Source organism: Ursus americanus, chromosome 4, assembly GCF_024610735.1.
Source record: "Ursus americanus isolate L20-20 chromosome 4, mUrsAme1.1.p, whole genome shotgun sequence".
NCBI lineage: Eukaryota > Metazoa > Chordata > Mammalia > Carnivora > Ursidae > Ursus > Ursus americanus.
In genome coordinates, this window is record NC_142130.1 from 66,208,471 (window position 1) to 66,226,058 (window position 17,588).

Here is a 17,588-nt window from a genome sequence, read left to right on the forward strand (position 1 = left end):
TTTCTGTCACCTTTTATCATCATCTTGTCTAAAATAACCTTCCTTTCCCTGTTTTCTTTTGCCTTATTCCTTTCTCTTTCTTTTAGTTTTCTTTAGAAATTTCCTGTGTTTCCATTCTTAACTTCTTAGTGTTTGCTAGAATAGTGATGCTAATTGTATAAAAAATTTAAGAGAATACAGTAATTTAAGAGACTATCTTGTATTAAAAACTCATGACTGACAACCCTTAAGGATTTAACATGTACTGATGTTTTATAGATTCAACTACACACACACACACACACACACACACACACACACACATATTCATGCATAAATATGTATATTATAAAACATAAATAAACTTATCAAGGAAATCAACTCTAATATGAAAATTTTCTACATCATTCACCTTCTTCCATTGCTTTGTTTGTTCAATAGATTTAAAAATCTCTTGTAATGCTATCTTAATTATGCTTTCCACTTCTAAAAAAGTGAAATGACACATTTAAAGCCATTGAGCATATTAAGAAATCAGTAACAAGTGTAACACTATAATTGCCATAAAATATAAGTAATGAAACCTAGTGTGTCTGTTACACAATACATTGATCATATCTCCATATTTTTTAAAGTAGAGGCTATTATGTTACCTCTTAAATTTTATAATGTGGTTATTTTAAGAAAAAAATAATGGAAAAGTCGAATATAAAATTTATAAAATTCAGTAAGTTCAACTATTATGTGGCCAGAGTCCTATCATACAGTATACACGGAAGTCATTCATAAGAGGTATGCACTTTTGCTTTGAATTTTTATTTTTTCTTCCAAAACATCATAATAAAGTTAGATTTTGTTTATCCCACTGGCAGTAGCTATAACTATGTGTATAAATAGAATATCTACTTATTTTTTTGTGATAAAGCATTAAATTAGCATCTTCTTATAAAAAGAAAAAAGTTACAGTGCCTAGAACTGCTACAATAGTCTCAGACTGCCCACGAAGCTCCTCCAACGTGTAAGCTAATAAATGATAATGCTCTTTTTTAAGTTGGTTCAAGCTACTGCTGCAACTGTCAAAGTGTGATATATAATTTTAGAGGTAATAGGAATTTTTTTGTTATTACAAATTAAAAGCATTTATAAAGAATGTCATTTTGTCCCTCTGCAAAGGTTATTTGTTGCATTCTTGCTATTATTGAAAAACAATGGTTATACTCTTTTACATTTATTTTGATCCCACTGAGCTACCTGTTTGAACAATAATGTTTTCTTGAACCTCATTATTTGATGATGTGATTCTGATATTGGATTTCATTGAGATAATCAACATAAACATTACTTGAATTTATGCATAGTCTATAGTCCTGCTGTTTTTAAAATGTCATAAAAATAAAAATTTTTCTTACTGTATGATGTTACACTCAAAAATAAACCAATATCAAGCACTTTTGAAACTTTTATTAAAGAATTTAAGAATATTTTTCCCCCTCACAATCTGTAGATAAGCTGTCTAGATGAACTAAATTCTATGAGATATACTATGCTCTGTATTCCTGTTCGTTAAATTCATGTATAGGTCATGATAGCAAATTGCAGGTAAAAATTAACTTGATATGTCATTTTATTTTGCTCGTGTCAAGTTAAGAATTTATCTATTTAGACATGTGTAAGCTCTTGACTTCTGTTTCCGTCCTGTCTCGTATTCCTTATGCAGTACTGCAAAGATGTACAGGTTATAAAAAACACGGGTGTGTGTCCATTTAATTTAACATTTTTTCCATTGTGAATTTCCTCTATCTTAATGAAGAGTATCAAGCAAACAATCTGAAGTAACTTCATATTTCTAAGTGTGTTGTCTAGACATCTATTAATAGTCCCCAGAATTTTTTTTTAAAGATTTTATTTATTTATTTGACAGAGACAGAGACAGCCAGCGAGAGAGGGAACACAAGCAGGGGGAGTGGGAGAGGAAGAAACAGGCTCACAGCAGAGGAGCCTGATGTGGGGCTCGATCCCAGAACTCTGGGATCACGCCCTGAGCCAAAGGCAGACGCTTAACCGCTGTGCCACCCAGGCGCCCCTGTCCCCAGAATTTTTAATATGAATGTGTTTTGCCCACCCCCCCCCCGAAAATTGGTGGAACATGCTTCACGTGGTAGTCTATGTTTATTTCCATGCCACAGGTTTACCCTACAAGTATATAGTCTGATTTTAAAGAAAAGACATTAGGAAACTTTCTTCTACTGGTTCTCAGAGTTCCTTCCCTAGCTGAGAGAGGGAGAAGGGGAAGGGAGAGAGATGGAGTGGTGAGCACAGCATGAAACTGATGTCAGAAAGGTTAGAACTGTACAACATCCAGTTATAAGTGCCCACTAGAAAAACATGTAAATTTTCTGTGTTATTAACAACAGAGCCACAAGCATGTATAACTGTCTGGGATTTGTATGGGATTTGGTGGCGAGCAGTCTGTCAAAGTGACTAATGAACGCAGTTCACTGAGTGTTCCTTAAGTTTCTAATAACCCCAGGACTGCAGGAGGCCTCCCCACTGTTTTGTCCCTGATGCTGCCTAGCGATATCCCTGTGTCAACCTAGTTTTGAAACAGCTGCCTCTCCACAAGAAATTCAATTACCTCAAGACTTTTGTAGGAACACTGAAGATTTTGGAAACAGTGGGGAGGAATTGCTGGTGTAGCAATCAGCATTATGTCATCTGGCTCCCCCTCCAATGCTCTGTCTCTTTCTTAAACCCCTACCTGCCCCATGCCCCAGGTCCTAATTCTTCTCATTATATTATGCAGAGTTCCTTCTATCTTGCCTGGAATCCTGGCAGTCAGCCATTCTGAGTTCTATATTTCAACCTATAGACCAAAGAAGGTTATTAAGGCTTAGTCTCAATATTGGCAAGTGCTTTCATAAGAGGAATTATCCGGGCAGCTCATCAGGAAAAATAACTTTGTTTAATTCTTTATATAAATAAACATTTGATTCAAAATATATTTAGAATCTGATCTCTTCTTACAATTGCCACATCACATTTACAATATTGTGATTTATAACAAGAAATATATATATATCTAGTCTTCATCCTTGTTCCTGGCACACAACTCCTAAAACCCTTGAAATTTCCTAAGTAATAAGAGAAATAAAGGCACCTTTTGTTAGATTAATGAGGTGACTCAGGAAGTCCCTGGGTAACCTAAAAGTGGGGCTGGCTGCCAAGGGGAACCAAGTTGGTGATTAGAGGGTTGGAACTTTCAGTTCCACCCCCTTCTCAGCTAGGAGAGAGGAGGTGGAGGGCCAGAGGTTTAGTTCAATCATCAATGGCCAACAATTTAACTCACCATGCCTAGGTGATGAAGCCTCCATAATAACCCAAAAGGATGGGGTCTGGAGAGCTTCCAAATTTGTCAACACATAGAGATTTGGGGAGAGGGGCATGCCCAGAGAGGGCATGGAAGTTCTCCTACCTTGTCTTATGCATCTCTTCAATCTGGCGATTCCCGAGTTATATCTTTTCACATTCCTCCAGAAATCTAGTAAGTAAAATGTCTCTCTGACTTGTGAACAACTCTAACAAATTAATCCAACCCAAGGAGGAAGTTGTTGGAATCTCTCATCTACAGCCAGTTGGTCAGAAGCACAAGTGATAACGTGGACTTGCAATTGACTTCTGAAGTAGGATTAGAGAGATGGGAGCATCTCGTAGGACTGAGCCCTTAATCTGTGGGATCTGATGCTATGACCAGGTAGATAGTATCAAAACTGAGTTGAATTGTAGGACACTCAACTGATGTCAGAGAACTGTTTGGTGTGGGGAAAAAGAACACACATCAGAACTGGTGTCAGAATCCTAACACTGATTCAAGCTACCTCTCTCCTTAATAATGATACACATCTTCTGACTCATTTGCTTGCTTCTACTCTTGCCCCTGAACCACACACAGCAACCTGAGAGTCCCTTATGAATCAGAAGAGAGGTTATGTCCCTGCTATATTCAAGACGTCACTTATATTCCCTCTCTCCTAGAATGAAAGAAAATGTCTTCTCTGTTCTCATTCTCTTCACCCTTGCTCATGCCCATGTAGCAACCTTTAGCACCATCAAACACATCAACCTGTCGGGGTCTTTAGATTTGCTGTTCCATTGCCTAGAAAGTTTTTCTTCAAACCACTGCATTGGTCACTCACTTTTTAACTTGTTTCATGCCTCAGCTCTGTGTCACCTTAACAAAGAGGACTGCAAAAAACAGCAAGCAATCTCCTACCCCTTACCAGCAAACACACTCAAAAGTACACACACACTCATATCCCAATCTCCCTTAATATGTTTTATTTTTCTCCATAACACTTATCATCTATCCATAACTGGTATCTTAATAAATACTGTACTGACTTAAATATCAGATTTAGTTCTTTCATGTATAGAACATAAAACATTCTGCAAGGCACACAATATATATTTCACTTATTTATTCATTTATTCTGCAAATTACTTAATTTCTGTTTGACTCAGTTTATTCAAATGTAAAATAGTAAAGAATTAGCAACTACCAATTTTATTGTTTAGGTGCTATAAATTCAGAAGATATATTTATGTAATTGGCTTAGTGCATAGAATAGAGAAAATTACTAATCAATATTGCCTATTGATATTATAACTTTCTTGAGAACAGTTAATCATATAAAGAATAAAATAAAATATATAAATAATAATATCCCTGCTTCTATTAGTAGGTATTTTTAGGTCTTAAGAAGCAGAGACTGAAATGGGTATTCTTATTGAGGAAATTAATTGGAAGAAAGCTCTCAGAAGAAGGAGTGAGGAAAATAAGATAAAGTATACGTGGGTGTGTGTTGGAGGGTTGTTAAGTAATGTGTTTTCTGCTAAACTATAGCTTAACCTTGATCCTACAGAAACCTCTCTGATCCACAAATTACACCACAGAGTTCCATCTAGATGCAATGTGGCCAAATGTTTGCAACTCATGACAGACAGGCATGGCCACAGGAGACACAGGGTGGGGTGGGGGGTGAGGGTGCAGGGGAGCTCAAAGGGAAGGCTCCCTGGCAAGGAGGCCCACCTTCACCTGAAAGTGATGAGAGACTACTTGTGAGTTGTTAGTGGCCAACATTCACAACTCTTAAGGGTTGGATGTACCCCTGTTAATGGGGTCTGGTTAAGTTTTTTGGAGGGAGGGGAGGGTGGAAATTGTAATTTTTTATTGCAAAACAAATATACAACTTTGAATGAATTTGATGCAAATTGTGCCATATGCACACTTTCTTTAAGTGGCTAAACAAAGTTAAAAAAACAAGAAGCAATGAAAGAAAATGTTCCTGGTACCAGACCATCGTACACAAAATAGTGTACCTGGATAGTATAACCATTTTGCAATAGTGTAACATGTAAGTAAATATTGACTGTCCATAGTCCACAACTCCATATTTCAACAACATGCTGATAGTCCCTAAAGAAGCTAATTAAAACTCATATGTTCCCTCATTTGACTAACCCCATCTTGGTCTGGTGAGGAAGGGTTTAGATATGTCCATAGCAAGCCACATGCAACATGTTAGTTGAACAATTTTCTAAAACAAGTTTTCAGGACAATCACAGCAAGATAAGGGAAGAAACATCCACTACAACTTCCAGAAATTTATCATAATTTCAGACATTAAAGATAACTGGTTGCAGAGTTTGAAATTCACTCATAAATGGCTCCATATATGTTTCAGTAGTGATAGTTCATGTCCTTTCTATTCTCTTCCTACCTTGTAATTGAACTCCAATTTTAGATTGGTGATCACACTCAATTTTGTGGCCTCCCAGGAATCCCTGAAACTCATAGAGCATGCTGTGGGATGGTGATTGATTTCTTTCAGTTTGTTTATCTGAAATTTCAAGGAGATTAACAGATGGAATGTCAGATTCAAATGAAGCTTTATTGCTTCAAGCGAAGGAGCAGCAATTAGATTGTTGTCTAAGTAGATTAACACTCTGAACCCCTGCCTGCTCCAAATATTTACCACTAGGACAGCAACTATAGATTCTAGGCAGCCGAAACAGCAGCCACAACATCCTTGGCTATTGATAAAACTTTTTATCCTTGAATTATACTTTCTGTTGAATCCATCTGCCAATAATAATAGCTCTTCTTATAGTTATTGCCCAAATAGATGCTGAATAGAATAAATTTTAAAGATTTTGATGCCCCATGTTAAAATATGATAAACTGAGAAACATTTAACGATTAAAGTGCCAACAAATGCAATGCAGACCATAAAGCACCTGATGTGGCAAATAAATAATAGAAATAGTCTCTGGGCTATTGAGAGATCTGACTATTTTTTAAAAGGTACATCTTAAATAATTAAAAATCCACTAGATTTAGCACCTCATGAACCTCTCCCTGACTCAAGCTTAGTTCTTCAGTCTTACAGAAATGGATGTAGTGAAAAGGGTTTTAACAGCCAAACATACAATAGTTTGTAGTCCTGTATATTTTAAATCACTTCTACATAGACGACCATCATTTATGTGATATACGGGTTAGCAATTCACACTGCGATACCTTCCTCTCAGACATGCATACACAACCAATAGTAGAAGGGGTAACAACATAAAATACATGAGAATAATTATTTTTATACACTTGATAGAATTATAATACTTACTAAGTCCTGAATTCAAAGTGGCCAACAATATACAGTACATTTTAGCAGGGTTTCTCAACCTTGGCACTATTGACATTTTGGGCCAGATAATTCGTTATTGTGGGAGATTGTACTGTGCATTGCAAGGTGTTTTGCAACATATCTGACCTCTACCCTCTAGATGCTAGTGGTAGAACCCCTCTTCCCAAGTCGTGACAACAGAAAGCATCTCCAGATATTGTTAAATGTCCCATGGGGGCAAAATCTCCACTTGAGGACCATTGCCTTATAATATGTTGTATCTGACAACAGATATAAAATCAATTATTGAGGACACAAAAGAGACAAACCAGGAACTCATCAGTATTCAGCATATTACTGTTTATCGCAAGGCTACGTGAGACTCTTTGGGCAGCTGAAAGTGTAGTCTTAGGCAAATTGAATTGTCAAAGAACACCCGGTTGTGGAGAAGGCACATGACATGAATGTCAAGCCTACTTTCCTGTGCAATGTATGACTCAACCTCCCAGAAGCCCCTTTGAGACAAAGAAAATAAGAAGCCCACTTGCATTCATAGGATTTTCTATCATTTCAAGGGCCATATGAAGACATTTTAGGAAGCACTTTTTTATTTTTATGTGTATAAACTCAGCACCACTCTCCTCCAACTACTCCTGACTTTGTGGACCACAGTCTGTATGAACCACAGTCTGTGAAGTCATGGTTCTAATTTGTGTGTGTGTTTATGTGTGACTATGAGCAATTTTACTTTCCTAGATCCCTGTCCTAACTCCCTACATAGCTATTCTTTATATCAAAGTTTTGCAATACCTATACATTAAATAATTAAATTATAAAAGAAAAATCTTGAATTTTCTCTTTTAAGATTCCCTCAGAATGCTACAGTACATCCCCATAACAGCCTTAAAAATCTAGAAAAATTGTTGGGAGACAATTCTCCATGGGTCTGTCGCAGTTCTGCATGTCTTGCCAGCAGAGACACTGACTACCTATATTCCTGATTATCTGTTCATGGATGTTTGTGTAATGAAAAGCTTTGGAAGGTAGAGATAATGTTTCCAACCAGAGACAAGAAGAGGTATGCTTACTGCCCAACATAATAAAGATAATATTTCCCTCTGGAACAAAAATCAGGTTTATTAGTTATTTAAAAGGTTTGGGTTCCCTAAGCTCCGAGTTCCCTTCTTGTAACAACTCACTGTATGTGCAAGTACACCCTTACACTTTTCACATCACCCTATGGGGATTAAGACTTAGGTCGTGGATACATGAAAATGCCAATATTCACATATTAGTTGTGAGTAACAGAGTCCTTTGTCTCTGACCCAGGAATGGTATGTCTTTCTTTCAGGATACAGAAAACTGGGGCAGGCAGACCTGTACTTTCAACTCCTTGATGCTGCACATTCTTTATCAGGTATTCAAGTAAAGTGACCACTGTCCCAGACTTTCCCAGTGTTAGCACTGAAAATTCCACATGTAAGGAGGTTCTAGAGAAACCAAGACAGTTATTCACACTATAACACATATGAAAAGTTTTTTCTTGCTCTTCCTTCTCTCAGCTTTCCTTTTCTTTCTCTTTCTTTCTCCCTTTCTTTCTTCTTTTCATCCTTTCTTCCTTTTTCCCTTTTACTTTCTTTTGTCTTCTTTCATCTATCTTTATATCTTCTTTCTACTTCCCTTTCTTTCTTTCATTCTACCATTATTCAATTAGGACATTAAAGATTATAAAAAGAAGCCACCAAAGAATTAGTTTCAAGCGTCAGGCATCAATAGGACATGTTTTTAGAATGGTAACTGTAGGTTTCATAATTAATTAGAAAATTGACAGAAAAAATTATTGATATTTTAATTATTTTAATGTTTATTATGTTACTATATACACATAATTTTTTCATATATGTTAATTCTAGGTTCTGAAATTGATTCTGTAACTCTTCTCAAATATTTTACTACTCAAATTTGTAGAAGGAGTAGAATTTACTACCTAAATTTGTAGAAAGTTCCAAGGGGAACTTTCAAGAACCAGAAAGTCTTTCCATCATTGACCTTTGTTCCCAGATTGGCAAGGTCTCCCAAAGAGCCAATCCAAAATCTGAATCCGGTTTTCTGTCTTTCCTGTGCATCGATGCAATCACACAAGCCAATGAAAATATCTTCTCTTTTTGCTAATATCTTTCTCATTTTCTATCCATTCCAGCTTAGGAAAGGAAATTATTAGCCACAAGTGAAAGTTAAAAGTATTGTTGATTAGTCACCATAGATCAGTAACATAAAACCAGGAAAGTCTCCAAACTGATGAAAATTTATTTCTGTATGGTGAGCCATGTATTTTTTTTCAGGACTACTCTATGTATTTGAGGAAACCTAGTCTTTCAGACATACAGAAAATAAGAAAAAAAAGACAGTGTTAATTTGTGAAATTTTAAATGAAACTATTGTAAAAGAATCAGGACAGGACTGTTGTCTATAAGAAATTATGGTAATATATTTATGAATAAAATAATATAAAATTATAATAATAATTATAATAATAATGATGGGAAACTATATACACACAAAGAGGGCATAAATTACTAATATCAGAAATGAGAGGAGACAATATTACAGATCTCATGAACATTAAGAGAATAATAAAGGAATGCTATGAATAACTCTATGCCCATAAATTTTATAGCTTCAGTGAAATGGAAGGATTCCAGGAAATAAATAATCTGCCAAAGCTCACATAAGAATAAATAGACAATCTGAATAGGCTTGTATTTATTAAAGAAATTGAATGAACAATTAGTAACCCTATAAAACAGCAAGTACCCAGCCCAGGTGGGTTCATTGGTGAATTCTAACAAATATTCAAAAAGTTCTACCAATTCCCTACATTTTCTTTCAGAATATAAAAGCAGATGGAATATTTCTTAACTCATTCTGTGAGGCCAGTATTACCCTATACTGAAACCAGACAAAGACTTTATAAGAAATAAAGACAACTACACACTAATATCTCCCATGAACGTAGATGCAAATATTCTTAACAAATATTATCAAATCGAATCCAACAATATGTAAAAAGAATTATATGCCACCACTAAGATTTAGTCCAGTCATGTACCACTGATTCAACATTTGAAAATCAATTAATATAATCTGTAACATCAGCATGCTAAAAAAGAAAAAATAATAATCATAACAACAGATGTAGAAAAACCATTTGACAAAAATCCAACGCCCATTTGTAACAAAATGTCTCAGTAAACTTAGGAACTTCCTCTACTTGGTAAGAATATTTCTACAAGATAAATAGTGATCTCTCTTTAGAATATTAACTTTCGTGACAGTAACTTTCCTCTTCTATGTAGAAATATATATTTTATAACATCACGTTCTGATAAATCAGGGTTATGCCACTTTTCTCTAAAATCCTTGAATGTTCTGGTTTACTTAGTGTATATGTGTAACTACTCGGTGCATTTATGCAAAATATACAATTTTAGGACTGTTTTTAATAACATTACTGATTGACCAGTGTAGAAAGACAAAGTAACTGAAGGGTATGGACCAAATATTGTTCTTTATAGTTAAGTGTGGACATACTTCCATGCAGAGTTCAAACTCTCTATTGCCAATTTTTAGAATTGAATGAAAATGTAAGAATTCAATAGTATTCATCATTTGTCATTTCTGAAGTAACATAGTTGTCATGAGTCACCATTTGAGTCAATACTAATTAAGTCTCAAATTATCACCTTTTTAAATGGTATGCTGGCTCTCCATGGGGAGTAACAATAGGCTATATAAACGTGGAGTCAATTTGACTGTACTTCATATAATGTGAATCATTCTCATTGTAAAAGAAATTTGCATATAAATCAGGGTACATTTAGTTCCTTCTCCAGATCATAGATGGCTAAAGACTCCAAATGAGGTGTTCCTCCAAAGATTGGTAACTAGTAGGAGAATTTCATTCTGATATTGAATGAGGAAAGATTCAACATAAATTAATGAGATTAGCCATCTGCAGAAGTGACCCATTCTAACAGATGGTTCCTAGATGTGAGAATAATTACACAAGGGTGCTTCTCAAATCTCATTAAAAAGACTAAAATAAAGCCAATGTAAGATAAACTGTGACCTGATTAATTATAACTTCTTCTATGTAATGTCAGCAGAAGGCTAAGGCATGCCTGAAGTCTAGGGGAAGAAAAGGAGAGAGTCAAAAGGCCAGAATTTGTTCCTGGCATCCACTCAGGCAACATTTATTGAGCACCTACTTTTGGGCCAAGCATTATGTAATCTGTTGGCTCTTCCTTCAAAATAGGAGTGACAACACTGAAGATAAATATTTGTATTTGCTTGGCAAGTATTTCTTTTTGGTGTAGAGGGTTGGATTAAATTACTAGAATTTTGTAATGCTACTAATTAAAATTCTCCAAATTCCTCTGGTCAAAACTTTTAATAAGTTTGCGAACTGATTAACTGGTATAACTATTTTGCATGCCTGTTTTTTTAAAATGTCAGTATATGTAATAAATTATTTTATTGAGAATATACTAAATGCAACAAATTTTACATAAAACTATGAAGAAAGTAATAATAAATATGGCTTGATGCTTTATTTGCTGTCTTTAAAGTGTATAATCATAGGGGAAATAAAACTATGAATCATAGCTACAATACTAAGTAAAAGGATTTAGAAAAGAGATAATTCTTCATTTGGCATTTGGAAGCCGAGGGTAAAATAGGAGAAACTTTCATAAAGGAGATAAAATGAGCTGAATTTGAAAGGATTTGAAAAGCTCTAGAAAGAAGGAATAGCACAAATACCATTTGGAGGGTGTAATGTAGTTAATATATAAAATCAGGAAAAGGTGAAGCTGGTAGAGGGTATGAGGAGGAGTAATAGCAGATGAGGATAGAAACATGTTTGGAATAAAGCCACTGAGTGCTATGTGCCAAGACAAATATAATAAACTTAACTCTATAGAATGCAGGAAACTACTGAAATATTGTTAGGGTGTAAGCAGGGATCATGGTTAAACATTTCAGTGTCTCCATGCACAGTTATAGAATTGCTTTCTGATTTTTAAGTTAATTTATTGTTATTTGAGAATAAACTAGCACATGAACCATCCCTAGATAGACTGATTAAATCAATATCCAGATTATAAAATACTGCGAACTAGAGTCTGGTTCCATGAAATAAATGTTTCATCATCATCATCAACAACAACAACAACAACAAAATGTGGATATTTCTACTCATCTTCTTTCCTCTAGACTATGATAAAGTCCAAATTTTAAAAGCTGAATTATCACTGAGAACCTGAATTTAGTCAAACCATGACTCATTTAGTGAAATAATAAGTCTTCATTAAAAGAAAAACTTTCCCCCTCAAATCTACTAATATTAGATAATTACATTGTTGCACATATTCTCTTTAGAATTTGAAATTTCACAGTCTTTGAGATTGGAACATTGTTTCAGCTATCTTCTTTCTAGTGAAGAACCCATAGTTTAAGAGTAAGTTTTTAAAATATATATTAATGTAGACTTTTAATGTCAGGGATTATAGTTTTAAAGTACTTTTCTATTTAAGTTTTCTCCAATGAAGATTTTTTAACATCGTTGACATTAGTAATTTCTACTTAGCTACTTTTCTTTTTCAATGTACCCCTGAATCAGAGACCAAAGTGTCAAGATATGTGCTCCTAGAGACCATTTTTTTAGAAGGCTATCATAAACATTGTAAAAAGAAAAATGACCACTTTTTTTTTACTAGCTTTGATGCATTCTAGTCAAGATCACCATATGATCAGCAATTTTTAGAGACCTGAAATTGAGATCATTTTAATATTGATTGTATAAGAAATTCGTGCTTATTATCACAGCTTTCAAAACGAAGTGAAACATAAAATAATTTCATACTTACATGGACATTTTCATGTACAACTTCCCAATGATTATTTTTAAGATTGCATTTATTTATTTATTTATTTATTTATTTATTTATTTATTTATTCATTTATTGCACATGCAAGCAGTCGGGAGGGACAGAGGGAGAGAGAGAATCTTTTTTTTTTTTTATATAAAGATTTTATTTATTTATTTGACAGAGATAGAGACAGCCGGCGAGAGAGGGAACACAAGCAGGGGGAGTGGGAGAGGAAGAAGCAGGCTGCCAACAGAGGAGCCTGGCGTGGGGCTCAATCCCAGAACACCGGGATCACGCCCTGAGCCGAAGGCAGACGCTAAACGACTGTGCCACCCAGGCGCCCCGGGAGAGAGAGAATCTTAAGCAGGATCCACAGCTACTGCAAAGCCCACTGCAGGGCTCTATCTCATGACCCTGAGATCATGATCTGAGCTGAAAGTCAGACACTTAACTGACTGTGCCACCCAGGAGCCCCATCTTCCCAATGATTTTTTTTTTTTTCTGCTTCTGAGAATCCAACTAATCTATCAGCCAAGTGCTAATTGAGCTCCAGCAAATGCAAAACTGGACTTAGCAATGTAGGGAACACAAGAGAAATATCAGGTTCAACTCTGCCTTTCTGGAGTCTCTGGGAGTTCTCTCAGCTGACTCCCTCGGTCTTTCACCATTTGTTTCGACAAGATTACTTCAGGGGTAGCAAAGACTACATGTTTGGATATATTCTATCTCTCCTAAGTTTGGAAATCCTGAAGTTCCAGCTTCAGGCAGGTACTAATAACTAAATTTATGTGTATTCTTAATTTTTAAAGTTGATGTGCTCATCACTTGAAAATATATCTGAGTACTGTCAAGTTTCTAGTCACAGATACTTGTCTTTAACCACTTTGTTACCACTACACAATCTAACCTAACAATTTAAAATAATGAATCTCATCATAAATATCCTAGAAACATAGAAGACTGATTTCCAAAGTTGATTAAAGAGTAAGACTTTGCATTTATAATTTTGTGGAATCTTTATCAATCATAAGCAAAAACAAACATAAAAAGTAATTGACAAATTTTTTTTTAAAGATTTTATTTATTTATTTGACAGAGATAGAGACAGCCAGAGAGAGAGGGAACACAAGCAGGGGGAGTGGGAGAGGAAGAAGCAGGCTCCCAGTGGAGGAGCCTGATGTGGGGCTCGATCCCAGAATGATGGGATCACGCCCTGAGCCGAAGGCAGACACTTAACCGCTGTGCCACCCAGGTGCCCCGACAAATTTTTTAATGAAATGTACATTATTCAGGGAATTTGGGTTTTTTTAATTTATTTAATTTTTTAAAAAGATGTTATTTATTTGAGATAGAAAGAGTGAGAGAGAGTGAGAGAACGGGAACAGGGGGGAGGGGCAGAGGGAGAGGGAGAAGCAGGCTCTCCACTGAACAGGAAGCCGACACAGGGCTCAATCCCAGGACCTTGGGATCATGACCTGAGCTGAAGGCCAAATGTTTAACTGACTGAGCCACCCAGGCACCCCAGGGAATTTAGGTTTTATCTCTGACTTTACACTAATTGATTGTAGGAGTTCTATAATTTCTTAGAACTCTTTTCTCTAAAATGAGGTGTTAAACTAGGTATCATTTCAGATTCCTTACTGATTTTATATGTATAGAATTTGGAGGTGGGGATAGCAGTTTATATCTAAGGTGACTAAAGCTCAGTTGGCCAAGAAAATTTATAAGAATAACAGAAACCACTGGAAATGGTCAAAATCAAGCAGCTATAGATCAGCCTTGGCTTTTCTAAAACTTTTCCTTGGTTTCAGCTATTATTTGAAATAATTCCTATTTATATTTGTATCCCAAATTAGGTGAAAGTCATGCCACAGCAGATACATTTGTTGATTATTTATGATATGGAATTGATGGAATATCTCAGTAGCGATTAGTTATGATGTCCCAGGATATTGACTGATGACATAAAACCATGTACATGATTATGGTAGGCAGAATAATGGCCCCTCAGTATTTCCCTATCCTAATCCCTGGAATCTATGAATATATTACCTTGCATTGTAAAAGGGACTATGCATATGTGATTAAAGAGGTTTTGAGAAAAAAAATCCTGGGGCCTGAATTATTCATGTGGTCCCAATGTAATCACAAGGATTCCCTATAAGGTAAGGAAGGAGGCAGTAGACTCAGAAAAGGAAATGTAACAAGTAAGCAGATGTTGGGGCGATGCACCATGAACCAAGGAATGTAAGCAGCCTCTAGAAACCGGAAAGGCAAGGAATAGATTATCTCCTAGCATCTCCAGGAGGAAGTTGGTGATGCTGACTTTGATTTTAGCTCCATAAGACCCATTTTCAGATTTCTAACCTGCAAACTATAAGCTAATGTTTGTGCTGTAAGCCATAAGTTTGTGGTGATTCGTTACAGCAATAACAGGACACTAATGCAATCTTTGAGTTTAAAAATTATGATAGAAAATTTAGTTCAAGATGGCAGAAAAAGCAACCTTATCTGCCTTCCAGTTCCCCCTAACTCTTACTGCAATGAAGTACAAATTGTTAAAATCTGTAACAGTGAGGAGTATAGCATTCGTAATAGGAATGGGTCAGCAATATAGAAACACAATTAAAATATTTCTGACAGGTTGAAAAACAAGACATATATTAAGAAATTAATCAGAATAGAAGAAGCTGCAGTCTAGCACACAAACATAGGAACTCAAGAAGAGAGGTGGGAAGAAATTTTTTAAAAGCCTATGATTTGGGGACAAGTAAGCTTGGAGAGTGGAAGTAGTGGGACAGAAAACAGGTTAATTAATTTAAAGGTCTTCTGTGCTCAAAGTTGCTAAGTCATTTAGTCCTACTTATTCTCCATCCCCCAACTCAGCCTATGCAGGGAGTTAGCACTCGGTATTTTTGTCAAGGGAAAAAACCGGAGCTCTGTTTCTAGAAATTGCATGCCTAGGGAAAAATGAAGTTTTCTAAGATGATGTTAAGACTTCAGAGTCATTTCATCTCATTTGAGATTTGCAGGGGAGGGGTGGGAGTAACAGCATGCCTCCTGGTCTCCACATAAATTTACCAAAACTTGCCTGTAAGTCTCACAGCTCTCCCACAAACCTTCAACTGCCAGTCAGCTTTATGACCAAGGTAACAGGACCTTTGAGAAAGTGAGCCTCACTACATATTGACAGAGGAAACCCAAGACACCTACATATATTGATCAACATGCAAACGCTATTAAAGTATTTCTGACAGATTGAGAAGCAAGGCATACATATTGAGAAATTAATCCAATTGAAGAAGCTGTGATCCAAGCTAACTCTTTCTTCTTCGGTATTCACAGAAAGCCAAGGTCACTGGAATTTTGAGAAAATAATACTTCAGATAACGAGGAGAAAATTGGAGAAATTTTTACATGTCTTAAATTTATGGCTTAGAGTTGTTTAATAAGTTACTGAAGCCATAAAATATAAACAAGAAAAGTTTGCTGAAAAAAGAATTGCAGAGAACACAAAAGAAATTTCCAAATTTTGAAAATATAATTTACAACTTTAATAATTAAATTCAGTCCTATTGGAGATGGCAAAGAAGAAAGAATGTGAAAAAAAATAGTAAAAAGGGGGGTTGGGGGTGATAATAGTAAACTAATTAAATGATTGAAAAGCAGAAATAGAAATGAAGAATTTTTTCCTCTGAATATTGGAAGAATCTTCCAAATCAAACAGGAATACCAAATGCCCAGGGAGGTGAGTAAAAGACTTAAACCCGGACACAGTCTTATGATATACCATAAAACCAGAAGAGAAGACCCTAAAAGCTCTTAGATCCACAGCAACAAAAAAAGAAGAGATTTTAAATCATACCCAGTATTTCTGTAGCTTACTTACAAGAAATTTTAAAATGGTTATTTATAAAAATTACCAACTTATAGTTGGAAATAACTCTTAGTAACACTTAAATAAGTTTGTTTCCTAAGCAATTATTACTATACTGCAGCTTAAACTCCTCTCCATAACACTTGGCCCTGTCTTTCCTCACTTCTTCGCAATTTGTCTCAGCTGCAATCTGGTTCCCAGCTACAATGCCGCTCTTGTTTACCATCTAGCTCTGTCCTCTGGACTTGGCATGTAGGTTGGTTTACTCAGCATGTTCCTGGTTCCCCTCAAGGACTCTGGCTCAGTTTCACACGCTGACCTTCCCTACAGTGAATCACTACTGAGAGCACACGGCCTCTCATATCCTGCCAACCCAATAACCAACCAGAAAATCCTCTACTACAGGGAGAACAGAAAAAGTCTTATGTTTTTTGCTTGAAATGGCCAAACTCATTTTAATCCATCAGGTGGATGTGACAATTTTGTTGTTGTTGTTGGGAAATAGATTCTTATTGTGCCTGTTGTTTTGATTTTAGTTTATTCCCTCAGTTATTGAAATGATATACAATTTCTCCTCATAGCATTTCTGTCAATTTTCTTTCAGTCATCCAAAGTTTGCTCACTGTAAGTATGTTTCTGAGCCATCTGCAGCTACAATTCACAGCCCATTTATGTCCAGATCAGCAAAATGTATTTCAGTAGACATAAGTTGAATGATGATGGATTCAGAAGTGACACTAATGGAAATGCTCAAAATATAAGATTTGTTGCCTGTTGCATAGCCAAAAATTACAGCCATATTGAAAATTAGATATGCCTACCACACGAGGCCTCAAAGCCTGAAGAGGTTTTTCATCCTAAGATGGATACTAAGAAAATGCTACGTGATTTAAAAATGCAGTCATTCAAGAACATAGGCCAGAAGCCAACATGGCAACTATTGTGTGCAGCTTTATGTGTTACCATAGCGGTCACTTCTTACTGAAGGGAATGAGGCGGTAGAGACCTCCCCAAGAATAATTCCTAAATGGACCAGAAGCCTAAAATCAATGTTTACCCATGTTTTTAATAGTACTTTGCTTTCAACATTGATTGAGTTTATTGAATACTCCCACTGGCCAT